The sequence below is a fragment of the Telopea speciosissima genome, chromosome 10, assembly GCF_018873765.1.
Source record: "Telopea speciosissima isolate NSW1024214 ecotype Mountain lineage chromosome 10, Tspe_v1, whole genome shotgun sequence".
Taxonomy (NCBI): Eukaryota; Viridiplantae; Streptophyta; class Magnoliopsida; order Proteales; family Proteaceae; genus Telopea; species Telopea speciosissima.
Window position 1 is genome coordinate 42695995 of NC_057925.1, and position 17130 is coordinate 42713124.

Genomic DNA, 17130 nt, shown 5'->3' on the forward strand with positions numbered 1-17130 from the left:
AATTCATTTCATTTCGATTGGGTTTAAGGGATTCCAAGTGAATTTCTAAAATCTATTTTGGGTAGAATTAGAACGCATGTGAGAGGGAGGGTGCCCACCAGTGGCCCGAGCTGGAATGCGTTTGATTTGGGGTTCCTTTGGACGTAGATGCATGATCTTTAGTACGGGAGTTGGGTTAGCCTGTCATCTAGCCCGTGAATGTTTTTAAAAATCCCCACGACGTGATTGGTTAGATTTGTTTTGTGCCATGCTCCATGCTCTTTGTTTTGTATTCCATCCTCCGTGCTTATTATATCTTATTATATCTGTGCATGTTTAGTGTAGTGCTTAGATAGCTTAATTGTATGACTTATTTGTTTACACTTTAGCCTAGAATAATTTAGAAATTTGGTTGAGGATGCAACTCTATGTACATAGATGCGTAGTCTTAGGTGCCTAGTTTTAGGATGACCTAAATTTAGAATGCCTAGCTTTAGGGGTTGCAAGTCGGTTTGTGAGTAACAATGGTCAAAAGAAGGATGACCAGCTCTGGGCTGGGCGGACTGGGTGCCTAACACCTTCCCAGTTCGTAACCTGACAGCTACCCGATGACCTGGTTGGACCTTAGCCTTATCCATTGAGTCACTAGTCGTTCCCTAGTGGAGAACATTTATGGGTCCTAGACCCCTTTTAGGTGGCGACTTCCTATTGAATCGTTCCCCTCTCACGAGGAAATAGGGTCTTTGGTTTAGGTTTCACCGGCAAGATCCGGTTCGCATATCGAGAAGAATCGACCCCCCTGTCGGGTGGAATCTTGGGATTCTGCGGAACCACTTGGTTATTACAATTGGCAGTCCAGTTCATAGTTCCTTTGTCATTTATTTGATTTTCAGTTCAGAGTTCATTGTTGACATAATATTTTATTGAAAGTACATTTTACTTGTTCAACTGTGGTCAGTCTGGATTATTTTTGTATTTTATTGGGAAACTTTGAGGGAATTCAAATTGATATACTTGAAATGTATATCATATTGCTTTTCTTTTTTCTTTTTCTTTTTTAATTTCGTCTCTAATGTTTCAATTTCCCATTGCAAAGATTTTTATTCTTTCTTTTTGGATTCACTTTACCCAAAAAAAAAAAAAAAAAAAATCCATTTTACATAATTTTGCTTCTAACCAAAAAGGGTCTTAGAGTGGTCATTAGTATTTAGTATTAGATTGATATGTGTTTTATTTGCTTCTATTGATCTAATTAATCTCTATCAACGTGGAGCTATTTTTTTATCATCTCTAACTTATACATTGTTTCACTGTGTGATTAAATCCATGTATACTTGAAGGAAAGGAAGAACAGTAGGGAGAGGAGAGGAGTTAACATCATCCAGTTCTGAATGGAGTTCTGCCCACCTTGTGGTAACATGTTGCAGTATGAGACGGCTTACATGAGCCGCAGAGCCAGGCTCTTCTGTCCGACATGTCCATACATCTCTGAATTAGAAGATAAGGTAAATTCATCTCAGCAACCAAAACCCTAACCCATCTGAGAATGAATGAATGAGTGATACATGCACTCTCCTTTTTCTTGGCATTTCTTTGTTACATTACAGTTAAAGATAAAGAAAAGACAGCATCTGGTCAAGAAGGAGATTGAGCCAATATTTAGTGAGGAAGATGCCATGAAGTTCGCCCCAAAAAACAGATGGTATCATCTTCAGCATCCCCTTAGTTTTCTTTTATGTCATATTTTTTTGTTTCTTTCCTAACAAACCATACACCCACTTTTTTTTTATTTTTTATTTTATTAAATTTGGCTTTTTTGTTACATAGCATAATGCAAACCCCGGTTCCAATATGGAGAACTAGAAAGGAACATGTAGCACAGGATCACCAAAACAGAGAAAACTAGAGAATTAGTTAGAATTTTTTATAACTAGCTTGCAGCAGAATAATAAGATTTGCCTAATATTCAAGTCGGTTGTTATTCTAGGTTGATTGACTACAAATTATCTCAGTAAACTAGTGTATCCAAGAAAATAGAGCGGTTGTTCTTGAACTAATATCTAAGCAGTTCATCTCCAGCATGAATCAATAGAATAGATGTCTAGAAACTTGTATTTTAAATTTGAGACAGATCCAAGCAGTAGTCTGGGAATTATGAGATCAGAAAACTAATTGAAAACTTGACAGACAACAGGGGTGCCGCAAGTGTAGTAAGAGCAGAGAAATTGACTTGTTGAATGGTGAATAGTTAGAAAGGAATTTAGAAGAAAATAATGGACCAAGAATCTACCTGAATCCTCACTTGGAATCATAGTTGTTAAGGTGTCGCCTAGGTGGTTTTCTAGGTACTAGGTGACTGGGCGTCAAGTTGTTTGGCTACCCAGGTCCAAGAAACCATGGAAAAAAGGAGAAAAAGGGACACAATAGTAGCTGCCACTACCCCCACAAAAAAAAATAAAATGTAATGGTAGAAGAAGAAGACTATAGAAGTAGCAGCAGCTGTTGAAGCTGGATATGCAACAAACATTGCCACTGTGACCAACACAGCCACCTCTGCTGGAAGAACAAAGAAGAGAAGGGACACATGTAACTGTACCTGTAACTGGCGCTGCAACAGCCCCTGCTTCCACCTTCGACATCGAAGAGGAACAAAACTGCCTCCTTTGGGTTTTATTTGGTAAAATTATCTTTAGAGAAGATATTGCTTAATTTTATACATTGCCCCCTCATGTTTACAAATAAAACATATGAAATTTTCATTTTACATATGAGCCCCCCTCATCTCGAAGGGAAGAATTCTCACATTTTACCTCTAAACCCCCTTGGTATATGCACGCCTTAGTAGCCTAGTTGCTGCCTGGGCTTGCCTTGATGCCAAGACAACCATGCTTGGATTTACTAAGTATACCCTGACAAATCCCACTCAGAAAGCACTGAATCCACTGCAACTTAACCAAAAAAAAACTGAAGTTTCTTTCTATTCATCAAATCATGGTGTGTCTGTGGCCCCTGGCCAATACATGTGTTTATAGGTTCCAAGACTAATTTGGAATCACTGAAACTGAAAAACCAAAAACCAAAACTACTAGCTTAAAGTCTTAAACCTGTTGCCCAGCCATTGAAGACTCTTAATCTCCTAGGTTAAAAACCATCTGGTAAAGTACTAAATTAATCACAGCCAATACTAGGATACTGACAGTCAAAAATCAAATTAACTCCAAAGCTAATTCACCCATGATCAGACCAAACCATACTAACTCCAACTGCTGAAATTCTACCAGCAAGATTTAATTTCTCCTTTTTTTTTCTTGTATCTGCATCCGTTAGTTCTGGACAACAAAGCAAAGCTATATGATTGATTGAACTATTTAAAGTATGGAGAAATTCTGATGGCATATTTATGGGTCCCTTCTTATCTGCTCATCAATTTGTAAAGAAAATCATTAATTTGTTCAGCATCATTAGTTATCCAAATGCTATCTCATTGGAGTTTGATTTCATAGAATCGCATTGCAATAGCATTTGTGTTGGTCCATGCTTCGTTTAGTTTGTTACCTGCTTCACAGTCGGTTTTTGGAGGTTATTGCAAATTGACCACATCATTGGTAGATCTATGAAGTAGATACTCTTTTTGGCTTCTCTTAAAATCAGTTGGTGATTCTTCTGGGTTCTGGTGAACTATATATTTATTATCATCATGCCAAAGATATTTTGGCCTTATTAATTCCATCATTTCACATTGTGGATCATAGGCACTATTGCTGTGATTGCATCAATACCAATGGTTTATTTTTACATGAGCTTTGAATTCCACATTCATCATAGACGTACTAAGTGAATCAGTTTGCTTGTGGTCACAATAATGTTCATAGGCTAAGTCGTCATTTTTCCATATCTTGTATAGGAAGAGCAAGCTGCATCATTTTTCCATATCTTGTATAGGAAGAGCAAGCTGCATCATTTTTCCATATCTTGTATAGGAATAGCAAGTTTTCTTCTGCATAAAATCAAAACTAGGTGACAAGATTCTTGTTTCGGAGGTTGAATAGAAAAGATAAAACAAGAAATGATATGGACATGTGCGATGGAGGCCTTTGAATGCTTCCATAAGGATGGTTAATATGATTCAGATTGAAGAACTTAAAGAATCAAGGGTGGGCCTAAAATGAGGTGAGGAAAGAGATTTATAAGTGCATAACTTGGGACTAGTAACAACTAACAAGTATGACTTTGACTAGAGTTGATTGACAAAAGAGAATCTTTATAGCCAACCCCATTTAGTTGGGATAAGGCTGAGTTGAGTTGAGTTTATGTACTATGTTTCCTATTTTAGTGGTTCTCTGTTCTCTGTAGAATAAATTTATGGCTTTTCTTTAAGCTAAACAAGTAGGATGATATTCAGAGTTTCAGCTTTGAATTATCTCAATGATTGCAGCATTTTTGGAGTGTAAAAATAGATGGTTAAAGAGGGTTTCGAATTAGGTATCTGTGACGAGAGTTGTACGATTCTGTTTACTATAAGAAACCTTAACTATATGTTGGCAAAAGAGGGGAATGGCTGCTTATCATAAAGGTGTAGACAGAAGGTTTAAATCTGCACTACTGGGGAAGAAAACCTGCATATCTCTGTAATGCAGTCCATACAAACTAGAAGCTTCCCTAGTCTAACTAGGAAACAAACTGAGAATAGAAAAGAAAATGTAAAAGCAGAACTAATTTACTAAGTTAGCTGTCCAACACAACACGATGGGGGCATTCCCCTCATCATGTTATGTACACACATACCACATTATGTACGCCCATTGTAGATAGGTTACGTAAGCTAACAAGTATGTCACCAAAAGTATGGTATCTTAAGGACTACCTAGTATACTTGATAAGATCCATTGGACCATAGTTGTCAAGGCATCATCTAGGTGTCCAGGCTTTTTCTTGGGTTCAAAGTGATATCACGTCTTGTTGACACTTCATGATTTTACATTTATTTATATTTATTGCTTGTTTTTTGATGATTATGCTTATACTATGTCCTATGCTTTGTTTATTATATGTAGGCTCTCATATTAGGCCATTTCTAGTATATTTATATCATATTGCATTGGTATCGCATCTGTGTTGCAAATTATCATTACTACATTTTATATGTCATTAATGCATACTTAGGGTGTCCAATAAGCACCCTTCCAACGAACTGGATCGTCTTGTCGCCCTGACAACTATGATTTGGACACGTTATTTCTCACCAAATAGTGGGATGGTGCCCCAACTTACTTGATATTCATCTTTGATACATGCAACAACATGACATTTAGAACATTAGATATAGTTATAGAGGGTATCAAAGACCCCTCACTATATACATATTTGTGTTTTTTTCTTCCCTCTCCCTCTCCCCATTCCCTACCCCCAATTTTCTTGGCTTCATCTATTCATTATGCTTTAAATTATTTATGCAGCGACCTGTCCTTATTGCAACTTTGGACAAGCATACTACAGGCAACTACAAATTAGGTCTGCAGATGAGCCCATGTCAACGTTTTATCAGTGCTGCAATGAAAACTGCAAACGTGAATGGCGTGAAGACTAATATGAAACATGCACTTGGTCAACCTATAATTTCTTCGTCATTACCTTTTATTGAGGTCAGATGGGACTCTTGGGCATTGTAAGGGCATTATTGGAACTTTGTAGAGAAGTGGTTTTTTTTTTTTTTTTGGGGGGGGCGGTTGTGGAGGGGAGTAATTTTGACCTTTTATCTAACCTTGATCTTCTCTTTCTCCTTAACAAAGGTCTCTTTGCATGTGTTATTAGCTAAATTTGACCCAAGAAAATTTGCCACCATATTTTGTCAGGCATAATGGAGCATTAAAAAAAAAAGAGGGACAACCAGCCTAATTTGACATGAAATTTTGAGATTCCCTTACTTGGGAATTTCATCTCCATTCATCCTCATCTTCTCAGTTTTGCATGGAAATCCCTGACTTTCAAACCTTCTCTGCCAAATTCATTAGATCCAATCCAAATATAAACCTAAAACTGCAAAAGTATTCCACAAAGGAGAGAGGATTGCAACATTGTAGTGGTACGATATCGGGTCAGTGTTGCTAGTTGAGACAGCTTAAAGAGGTGCTTAAACGGGGCTTTTGACTAAAGAGAGGGTCATGGAGAAGATCCACTAAGTATACTACTTCCTATGGAGCTAAGCCTAAACAACACTTATTAATCTTATTTGTGTCTTTTTGGGAATCGGATGATGAGGTGACCAATGCTAGATGATTGTGGCATTCTATATACGCCTGAAAGACAGATGTATTTTACGAGACGGCAGGCACAAGCATTAGCAATTACACCAAAATATTCTCTTAAAATAAAGTATTTTCTTACAAAAATGGTGTGAGAGCTGTAATGTCTAAGGACTTCTTTGATGGCCTTCGTTGTTTTTGAAAGAGGACACTCAGAAAGTTGTTGGAATTTGCCATATTTTGTCAAAACAAGAATCCTCTGCACTGTCCTTTTTCGTGCAGTCAGATATGCATTGTCGCCCCGTTGATACTGCAGAGGATTTTAATTCTTCTAGAATGCTCTTCCAGTAGGTGAGATGGCTCACATGCCACAAATCTTGGTTAAGGCATTGAAAAAGATGAAGATGGGTACATTTACGATAAGGGAGACGAGATGTTGCTTAAATAGAGATTCAAGTTGCAACGGAATGGAGGGGAAAGTGGGTTCCCAAACAACAACCCCTAATAAGAAGGACTTAGGTGATAAGGATTTCAATATGGCTTTTTACTTAAGGACCCCTATGTTTATTCCCAAGACAAAGTGTCAGGTTAATGGAGTAAAAGATACAGTGATTGGGTAGCAGATCCACCTTTTATCTCAAAATAAGCGTTCAATTTTGATTAAAACAGTATTAAATTCAATTCCATCTTATTTGATGTTTTCTTTTCTTTTCTCTTCAAAAGGCTATAATGTACTTTGTTTTTATCATTTAGCTTCCAAGAGGGGAACAATTGTAGCAGAGAAAAAATTGATGTGAGTCCCGTGGATGACTATCTGTCGACTTTAATCTCTAGGAGTTTTAAATTTTCAATGAAGCTTAACTCACAGTAAGGCCTTGCTCCTCAAGTTAGGGAGGTGTCTTCTTACTGATCCCTCCCTCCTTTGGATTCAAGAGAAGAATGAAAGAAAAAACAGGACGAGTGCAACCACCAAACTTAAGAAACCCTATGCTCTAGAGCTTTAGAAGCAAAAAAGATAGTCCTTGTTAATAAAATAATTATACCCCAACGATCTGTCATATTTGTTTCTATACAGATTGCCTGTTTTACACTGAATTTAATGCTTGCTGGATATACTCAACAAACCACATTGAAAAATATATGATTCTAATTTATAGAAAAGCCAAAATATTCATAGAAGCATTGAATACTATGATATTAATGTGTTTGAATGAATCAAACCCAAATATTTTATAACAATTTCCACGTGTACATTTCTAGCAATCCATGTTTGGTTTTCATTATTTTTAAATTAAACAGCAACCTATTGTATAATGGCATCAATGGTTAATTATTGTAATTACATATTACTAGTATATGTTTTGATTTAAACGGTTTACCAATGATTTAAACAATTTGGTTTAAACCATTTAACTAAATGGTCCCGATTTTAAAAAGTTTCAATGTAAGCGATTCAGTTCGATTCTCGGGGTTTACTTGTTGCATGCATCAGAAAAACTTTAGTTGTGGCTTGGATTGTTTTATTGGCAATGATTATGCTCGTGGTCATTTTTTTAATATTATATACCTCTTAATAAAAAACTTATAAACCAAAGATTTGTCATGTCTGTTCTGATACCAATTGAAAGAATATATACATACTGCGTGGATATCAAATGAGTATGCACACGGAGATGAGTTTAGACATACCTGAATCTATATCGATTGAAAAAATTGTATTTCAACTTACTCTGGTATTCTTTCTCTGTTGATCTTGTTTTCTCCTTTCTTTACGTAATGGTTAGAATTACCAACTAATGGGCATTGCTAATATTTCATAGTTGTGAGTATAGACTAACTATATAATTATGAACAGTTGGTGTCTCTCCTATATTAAGTGTCAATAGGTCGCCGCATAAAATAATACTTTATACTTTATAGAGGGTTAATTGAAGCCCCTATAATAATGCATAACTATAAATAAGCTCACTAATGGGCTCTATCTAGCCAAATCCATTAGTCAATACCTTTCCAATAATCTATACCTATACAATGACTAGATGTTAAGCCGTACGTGATGAAAACATCACACTCTTTACAATTGGAGTTGTATCTATCTTTCTCCTCTTCACATGAAATGACCTCGCTGCCCTCTAATGTATGATACCATTTTGTTGCACCTGATTGGTGTGTCCTCTCCCATTATGTATAGATACAATATATAAGGCTATGTGTCACACATGTATTTTATAGTTACGATAAGTAACAATAGAACCTATATGTATGTCATTGACGATGGAGTTTATTTGATGGTCCTGGGCTTATGGAATTTATTTGTTTGAATATATATTATTGGATTGTGGTTTCTATACTATTTTAAGTGGCTCATTGAAAAAACAAAAGATGAACAAACTGAATAGTGTAATCAGTCCAAAGATAATGCAAAATGAATTAATAGGGTAAATAACATATCTATAAAAATAGCAGTTAATTTAGTTTTTTTTTTTTTTTTTTGTTTTTTATTTGGATTATGAATTGCTAATAATTGAAGGAGCATTATCAATTCGTAAATTTAGATTTTTTTTCTTGGGATAAGCTAGTCTAAAGTCCAATCAACCACACAACCTTAAAATTACTTCTTTAATTTATCTAGCTCGAACCAATCCCAAAAATTAAGATCTAGTTTGTACTAACTTCTATCCAACCACTAGGCCGAGTCAAGTCAAAGATTTTCAAAACTTAGTCATGGGTTACATGGACTCAGTTAATATAAGAAGTAACCAAACTCAGTCTAAATCAGTCCGAGTTAGTTGAGACTCTGTGATTTGATCTGAGTTACAAGAAACTCTTCGAGTTCAGCCTTTTGTTTTTTACATGGTCTACGAATTGATACATAGCCCTTCATCCTCCCTTCTCCTTTGGATCAAATCTTAGACTTATTGCTTTCTTCTTTGAACCAACTTGCAATAGTGAGGTGGGATGACAACTTTAATGGTATTGGTTTGGACATCACAGCTTCTCTCTCTCCCTCAGACCCACACTACTATCATTGGTTGCATATGTGTGAAGGTATATAAATGGTAGGCAGAGGAGATACGATTGGTGGTGCTATATAACGATGGAGAGTGACGATGAAAGGGAGGACTATCTGTAGATCGAACTAGTGGTGCTACACAATATAGGATAGCAAGAAAAGGAGACAGTGCAACTGCAAGTCTGCAAGTCGTCTACCAGACATTCATGGTGATGCAAAGGGGAAAGTGACAGAAATTGAGGGGGAGTTTAAATTACATAATTCATTTACATGGGAAGAGGACGTGCATATACTAATTGATGACTTTTGTGGAGTTGCAACTGGATCCAACTAGCCATTTGTAGAATATTCAAGAAAGGGGAGGTAAAAAGACATTTTTTTAAGAGTGAAGTAGTGTAGGTGTAGCAGACGGAGGGTCGCTGGGCGTGCACCCGGGGGAAAGAAGGAAAATGGGAAAATGGGAGTCGCCACCTAGATTTAGGGTCTAGAACCCATGAATGGTGCCCCTCCTTTGCAGAAGGGGCGCTAAATTAACTCCAATGACTCAATGGATGGTCTACCCCAGATCTCTGGGTAAGTATCAAGTTATGGGCTGGAAAGATGTTAGGCACCCAGCAACCGCCCGGCCGACGACCGGTCTTCCTAGACCAAACTCTGTTGTGTACTGTTGTGTTATACATATTATGCACTTAATTAAACTAATTTTTTTGTGTTTTATTCGAGTTAGAAAACCTAACCCTATGATAAAAATAAGGTTAACTGTACAAAAGTGATTAAGACCCTAATCCTATGATTATATCATGAAGAAGGACAATTACCTAGAATACAAACTTAATTAAGAGCCGAAATGGTCAAAATTACGAAAATGCCTCTAGAGGGCCAAAATATGTACAAAGGCATGAAATCATATTTAAATGCTGTAAATAAGCAAAACATGATTTAATAACATTAACATCATGCATTTGGATCATCAAAAGCATATGAAATGCTAAGGAAATGTGAGTTTGTAAAAATTACCAAAATACCCCTATTATGGCAAACGTATAGAAAATGCATGATAATTCATGAAAATGCTGAATTATGCTTAAAACATGTTTATTAATGTTAAAACATGCGGCAAAAGTAGCAGGAGCCTTTCCGGTATCCTAAACAAGGTTTGGTCACAATATGACCAAAATGCTCCTAAGGGCAAAATGGTAAAAATGTCAAAAAGACGCTTAGGATCATTGTAGGCATCGAAAGATGTTAAACATCCTAAAATGACTGTACACACCAAATGATATTTCCATAATGATAGTCTGGGCCCTCATTTGGTAAATTATCAAAATGCCCCCGAAGGGCGAAAATGACTTTTTATGCATATTTATCATGCATGATGGTTACGTTTGCATATGAAAACATCCTAAAACATCCTAAAACAGCATATCATGAATGAAAATATTTTTTCTTATTTTTCCAGAATTTTTCATTTTAATTAGAAAAATGACACTTATATCCCTAAATGGGGCGCAGAACACATATAAAAACGATCACTCATGCATGTCAGTGGATAATGATTCCATAAAATCAAGCATGATGAAATATGCATTCCATAATTTTTTTGTGAATTTTTATGCATTTATACTATTTTTAATATTTTCTGAAATGCTGAAAAAGAAGGGAAAACAAAGAAAAATACAAAATCCCCATCACTGATCCGAATTGGATCAACCAGAGCCCATTGCCACTAATCAAAACATGATCTTTAACATGGTCACAATAACTTTGTCCAAATACCCAACCACATGTTCATATTTTACATAATCCAAAATCCTTCATAGGGACACAAATGTCTCAAAAACAATGATTTAGAGCTTGAGAAAATTATTGAATATCAAACATAGTGGTAAGAATCATCCCTAAAAATTTCATAAATTTATCACTCTTGAATTATTTTTAACATTTTTATAACTGAAAAACAACCTTTGTTGTAAAGAAAATCAAACCAAATACTTAAAAATAAGTAAAAAATATGGGAAAATACCCTTGAAGCGTGGAAGTGCCTAGGCTCAGCTTGAGTAACCTTTTTTTACCTTAAATAGTCTCCGGAGACCTCCAAAAGCCGCCCCAAGTGTGGTTGCTCCGAATGGCAAGAGTGGTGAAGAAGGGGTATTTACGGAATTTTATATCAGTAATGAAGCATAACCTATGGATGAAAAAACCAGAGTTGGAAAGAGGGGATCAAGGACTGCATGAAGATAATTTTTCACTAATTTTATCTGTCCTTAAACCTTCCAAAACACAGACTATTTGTAGGAAAAAATGTGTTCGATGAAAAGACTGAATGAACCCTGGGCATTAATGGCAGATTGACAAAAAAGGGGGTTAGGGCTGGCGGGCTTGACTTGCCCGCACAGCGGGCGCGACTTGTGCGTCTGGGCTAGGCCTGCAGGGCGGTTGGGCGTAGGCTGATGGCTGAGTCATGGTCGGTGCAGGCTTGACCTTGGCACACCCATCGGCCCATGCCCATGTGGGGTTGGTGGCTGGTTTTTTGGGTCAGTTCTGGTTGGCCCAAGTTGGTTCGGGTCAACCCGGATTGACCAGAATTTTTCCCTCCTTTTTTATTTTATTTTATTTTTAATAAAAACAAAGATTCCATTTTAAGGGTCCACATTCAAACATCAATATCTTTTGATCCGGATGGCCGATTTTGATGCATCACCTATCGACGCGAAGGTCTCAACACGTAATTTCCATCCGTGTGGCAGATATGGTCGGATATTTCCAAAAAGTGGCACGGATACTGAGAAAAGCACTTAAATGGTGTTTCACGCTGATCAAGGTCCAAATGATACCGGAATTACACGAAATTTTACGTGCAAGCATAATATGACCAAATGAGGTCATCCAAAGTGTTTCAGACTAAATCGGGTGATCTAGATACCGAGAACCGTGCCAGGGGTAAAATGGTCATTTTTATAAAAGTTATCCGATTTGGCCGAAACTTTACGTGAAAGCTTAATATGACCAAATGAGGTCATCCAAAGTGTTTCGGACTAAATTGGGTGGTCCAGATACTGAGAACCGTGCCAGGGGCAAAATGGTCATTTTTATAAAGGTGTTGGATTTGAGTGAAACTTCAAACGTGGACTTAAAATGGTTAAATACGACTATGTTAAGGGTTTAGGCTCTATTTGGGATAGTTTGGTTATAAAAAGTGAGGTAGGGGCAATTTGGTAATTCTTGCCATTCAGTCACCACACGAGTTACGACCTTAACTATCATTGCCCAGACACACTTCCAAGGTTTCAAAATGTGGTGTCTACAAGTAGTAAACACTAAACGTGATGGTGCTTTGATTTCTTTTGACTTTTATCCTCTTTCGGTCTTTCCCAATATGTATCGTGAATGACGATAACTTTTTTCTTTATTTTAACTTACTGTGACATTAATAGCAGTTTATGTAAAACATGGAAATGTAATAGTCGGTTTGACCATGTATGACTCGTCTGAATCACCAAGTTTTGAAGAGAGCGAGTCGTATCAAAAAACCTGGTTTTCCAACTATGCCTCAAACATAAAACCATGCATCATTTGCTATTGCTTCCGATGAAAAATCCATAATTTTAAAAATTGGACCAAACTATAAACCAAACCAAATCAATATTACTCTCTTTTTTGGTCCGGTCCTCTCTAAGACCCCCTCTTCAAAACCACACAAAATCGGGTGATTTTGAAAATTATCTACTTTTTTGTGAACCATCCAGTTCGGACTAGTGATTTTATTTTATTATTATTATATTTTAATTTAGCATTTATTTATTAATTTCCTTCTTTAATCAAAACCACGATTCTTTAGTCAAAAGCTATCTTTAACAGATACTGGGAAGCTTTTTAATTCACAATTCTTTCTAGTGTTGAAAACTATTAAATATATTTATAATTTAAAAATAAGATCTTTTTTTTTTTTTTTAATTTCATTCATTTTATATTGAAATAAATGGATTTTTGTAATCAATTTAAAGCTTTAAAACATTATATTTGTAATGGGCTTATCATATAAATGATTAACATAATCTTATGCTTCGCAGCAAATAAAGAGAGTCCCACTTATGTACACACTACTTGGATGGGCCGTTCTAAACCCGCTAGCTCTTGGGCTATGATACTAAGCCTATCTGTGCTTGGCCCACTCACATCCCTAGATGGATGATCTTTTCATTTTTCATAGTTATTAGTTTATTTTGAAGAATGATAGGGCCTATTACATAATTAGAATATCCGTATAGGGCATGACTATATGGTTCTCAATGTCTATGTGGGATTCTCTCTAATATGAAGCCCATTATCCTTGAGACTCACAATAAATGTGTTAATTAGTAACCTGGTGTGGAATTGTGGAAAACCACATTTGCATTCTACAAAAGGAGCATACCTAGTGTACGAGGTTCCCATTACTGTGGGATATGGGGAGGGTCATATGTAAGCAACATTACCATTGCGTCGCGCTCGCCATCTACACATTTACATTGATATGGGACCTGTAGTATCGGGAAAAAAAACATATGCTACCTAAATACTAAATTAAATGGTCAAAATATCTATACCCGCTTAAACCTTTATGTCCATTAAATCCCCTCTCCCCCCCCCCCCCCAAACAAAAAAAAAAAAAATCCATTTCGAGTAACACCTTCTCAGGGTATTTTAGTTGTTTTAGAATCATAGAATTACAAAAGTTCTTAGTACCATCAAAGTATTAGAACTACCTACAAAAAGTTCAACTCTTTAATGTTCATATATTTATCCAGATATTTATATACAGATAAAAAAAAAGTTTCATACAAAAACAATGTACCATAGGTCCTTTCATATGGAATTTTTTAAATTATATTCTCTCTCCTATTCTGACCCTATGGACCCTATGTTGATGATATAGTTCTTTGCTATGCCATCAAAGAGGGTGGCTCGAAGAATCCTCTTCCTACCGATAAAGTTAAATCAACAAGTTAAATTTCAGTTTTTTTTTAAACATTTCAATACTCTAGAACAAAAATATTGTAATAAAAAGGATATTGACTATAATTTTTGTCTTTAGAGGGTTCAACATACATAACAATTTGGTAAACACTAAATTTCATATTAGAATCTGTTTTTTTAATGAATGGCTTTTAAGATATTTCCCATTTTGGAAAAAAACCTAACAATAAATATTTAATATTATTTATAAAATAAAAAAATTATTGGATAAGAGAGAGGGAAGCAGTGGAGAAGGAAATGGCCATTAGTAGAGCAAAGAAGATAATACATAGAAAATAATGTCCATAAACTCTAACACATGATGCAAGTTTTGGCAAGTTCGTTGTGTGTATATATATATAGACTATAGAGATAGAGGATTTTTGAGGGTGAACTCATTCTCACAGTTATAAAAGGAAAAGGCAAATGGAAAACAAACCAAAAAGGGATTTTATTAGTACTACTAGTTAGTCTTGAAAACAGTTTTATCTGATGCATCCTTCCACCGAAATCGGCAGAGCAATTTGGCAAGCTAACGACAAATGTTTAAAGGTAGTTAGAATATGGAATTATGGATTGCAAACACTAAAATAGAGGAAATGACAGACTTAGTCATGAATTCCTTTCACACTGTGGAGTGTGGAGAGGAGATTTTCTTACAACGCTAAGAGCTTCAATAATAAAGGGCCATCCACTTTGAGCAACCAAAATCGGTAGGATAGGCAAGACATTGCCCAAGTCGCTCGTAAATTGAAACGTATAAATAGCAATGTTGGAAAATCAGGATTTGACTCGGGTGAGTCACCTAATTAGGTTGGGTCAAAATTTTAGAAAACGATACCTGATCAGGAGTCATGTAAACTCGATCAGGATGAAAAATGACCAGACTCTGTCAAAAAATACCCGAGTCAAATGAGACTCGATCTTTTTACCCGAATCACCATGAACTCAGTAAGTCTTTCTTGTAACTCACAAGAATTAATTCCAATAAGCTAATTTTTTTATCTTTACATTCAACTGCATTTTCTCTCCCCAAATCCCTATGTATAGTTGATGAATAGTTATTTATTCTCTCTCTCTCTCTCTCTCTCTCTCTCTCTCTCTCTCTCTCGCATATGTGTAATGTCTCATACTATCATCCGTTAAACAAGTCTGAGTGGTTAACGTCATTCATTGGAAGATATGAGTGATGAACATTATTTATTATTATCATGCCATATTAAAAATCATGTGAGTTAATATCATGCCATAGATGAGTGCTGCTTTCCCATACAGTATTAAATTTGGAGGTTCTACTTGACTACTTGAGTCTTATTCATTTTTCCATTACAGATTAAAACTTAATAGTATTAATTAATTAATAAAAATATAATATATTAATATTTTATGGATTTGATTTTTATGCACAGTTATGTATTAGAGGAATCTTTTACACTAGTTTTTAGTAACCATCAGATTTAAGTGTTTCAATCTAAAGTATCCAAGGATAAAGTAATGGTAGATATTTCTCCTATACGATTGGTTACCTTTCAGTTACTTTTTCAAATACATACGTGTAAAAGATTTTTGTATTTATCTAACTGATTAAAAAAAAAAAAAAAAAACAACTTCCTTTTTGTTTTGTTCTCTACAACTCCCTTTTTTAAATACGTTCTCATCACTTCTTCTGCAACTCGCGGCACTGCCCAATTCCTCTTACCTCTGGCCAGACAGTAAGGGTTTCATTTCGTGTGTGATGAAACTTTGCCTATCCTCACCTCTTCTCAACTCACTTTTTCGACTTTGAATTTCTAAAAGCCAGGGATTTGAACACGGACTTCTTCAAGTCCTTAGGTTGTGGTGTGAATCATAGAATTGGAACACAGTTTCAAGAACCGGGAATTGGATTTAGGAATTGGCCGATTTAAACCAGAATTGGTTGTGACTGACGACTTACCAATTTAATCAGAGAGATCGACAAAAAATGTCGAACAAAAGGATGATCAATTGTATTGATTAGACGTAATAGATTTCTTCATCCATGGACAAATAAATCCCAGATTTGATACAAGATAAAATTAAAATGAACAAAAAAAGAGGTAATTCGAAACTGAAATTTTTGTTTTGGACAGTGATGGTGACATCAGATTAAGCCCTCTCCCCCTTGATTCTCCGGGCCAACTGAATGTATGTCACTCTCTTAGAATGAATGAATAGCACAGAGATTCGTGTCTTCAAATAATCCTCCTCGCTGCCTCCTGCAAAGCCGAAACGACACTGCTTTGGAATCTCATATTAGTCTTGAAGTCCCTCGCTATCTCACGGACAAGCCGCCTCTGGAAAGGGTCAAAAGCTCTGTACTCTTCTGATACTTCCTGATTTCTCTAAGCGCCACTGTTCCTGGCCAGAACCTGTGAGGTTTCTTCACTCCACCGGTTGCCGGATCAGATTTCCGAGCGGCTTTGGTTGCTAGCTGCTTCCTCGGAGCCTTGCCGTCAGTGGACTTCCTCGCTGTTTGCTTGGTTCTCACCATCTCCAAAGGCTTGATTGAATTGCAAAGAAAACTTAGGATTTGTAAATGTAGAAAAGCGGAAGAGATAGAATAGCATATGAGGGAGTTGCAGAGAGAGAAACAAACAAAAGGAAGAGGGGAGCGTATTTGAAAAAGGGAGTTGGAGAGATTTTTCTTTTTGAGGTAAAAGTTGCAGAGATCGAAACAAAAGGGAAGTTTGTTTCATTTCATTTTTTTTTTATTAATCACATAGATAAACACAAAAATCTTTTACGGATTTGAAAAAGTAACTGAAAGGTAACCGTATAGATCGAAAAAGTATCTATCATTACTTTATTTTTGAATAGTTCAGATTAAAACACTTCAATCTGACGGTTACTAAAAACAGTATAAATGATTCCTCTTATATA

General features: G+C 36.0%; 2 pseudogenes; one reads left to right on the forward strand and one right to left on the reverse strand.

Moving 5' to 3' along the window:
• Nucleotides 1-1318: 1318 nt before the first annotated feature.
• LOC122641765 lies at nucleotides 1319-5632 on the forward strand (annotated as a pseudogene).
• Nucleotides 5633-16356: 10724 nt separating this feature from the next.
• On the reverse strand, nucleotides 16357-16755 carry LOC122641764 (annotated as a pseudogene).
• Between the last annotated feature and the right edge of the window lie 375 nt (nucleotides 16756-17130).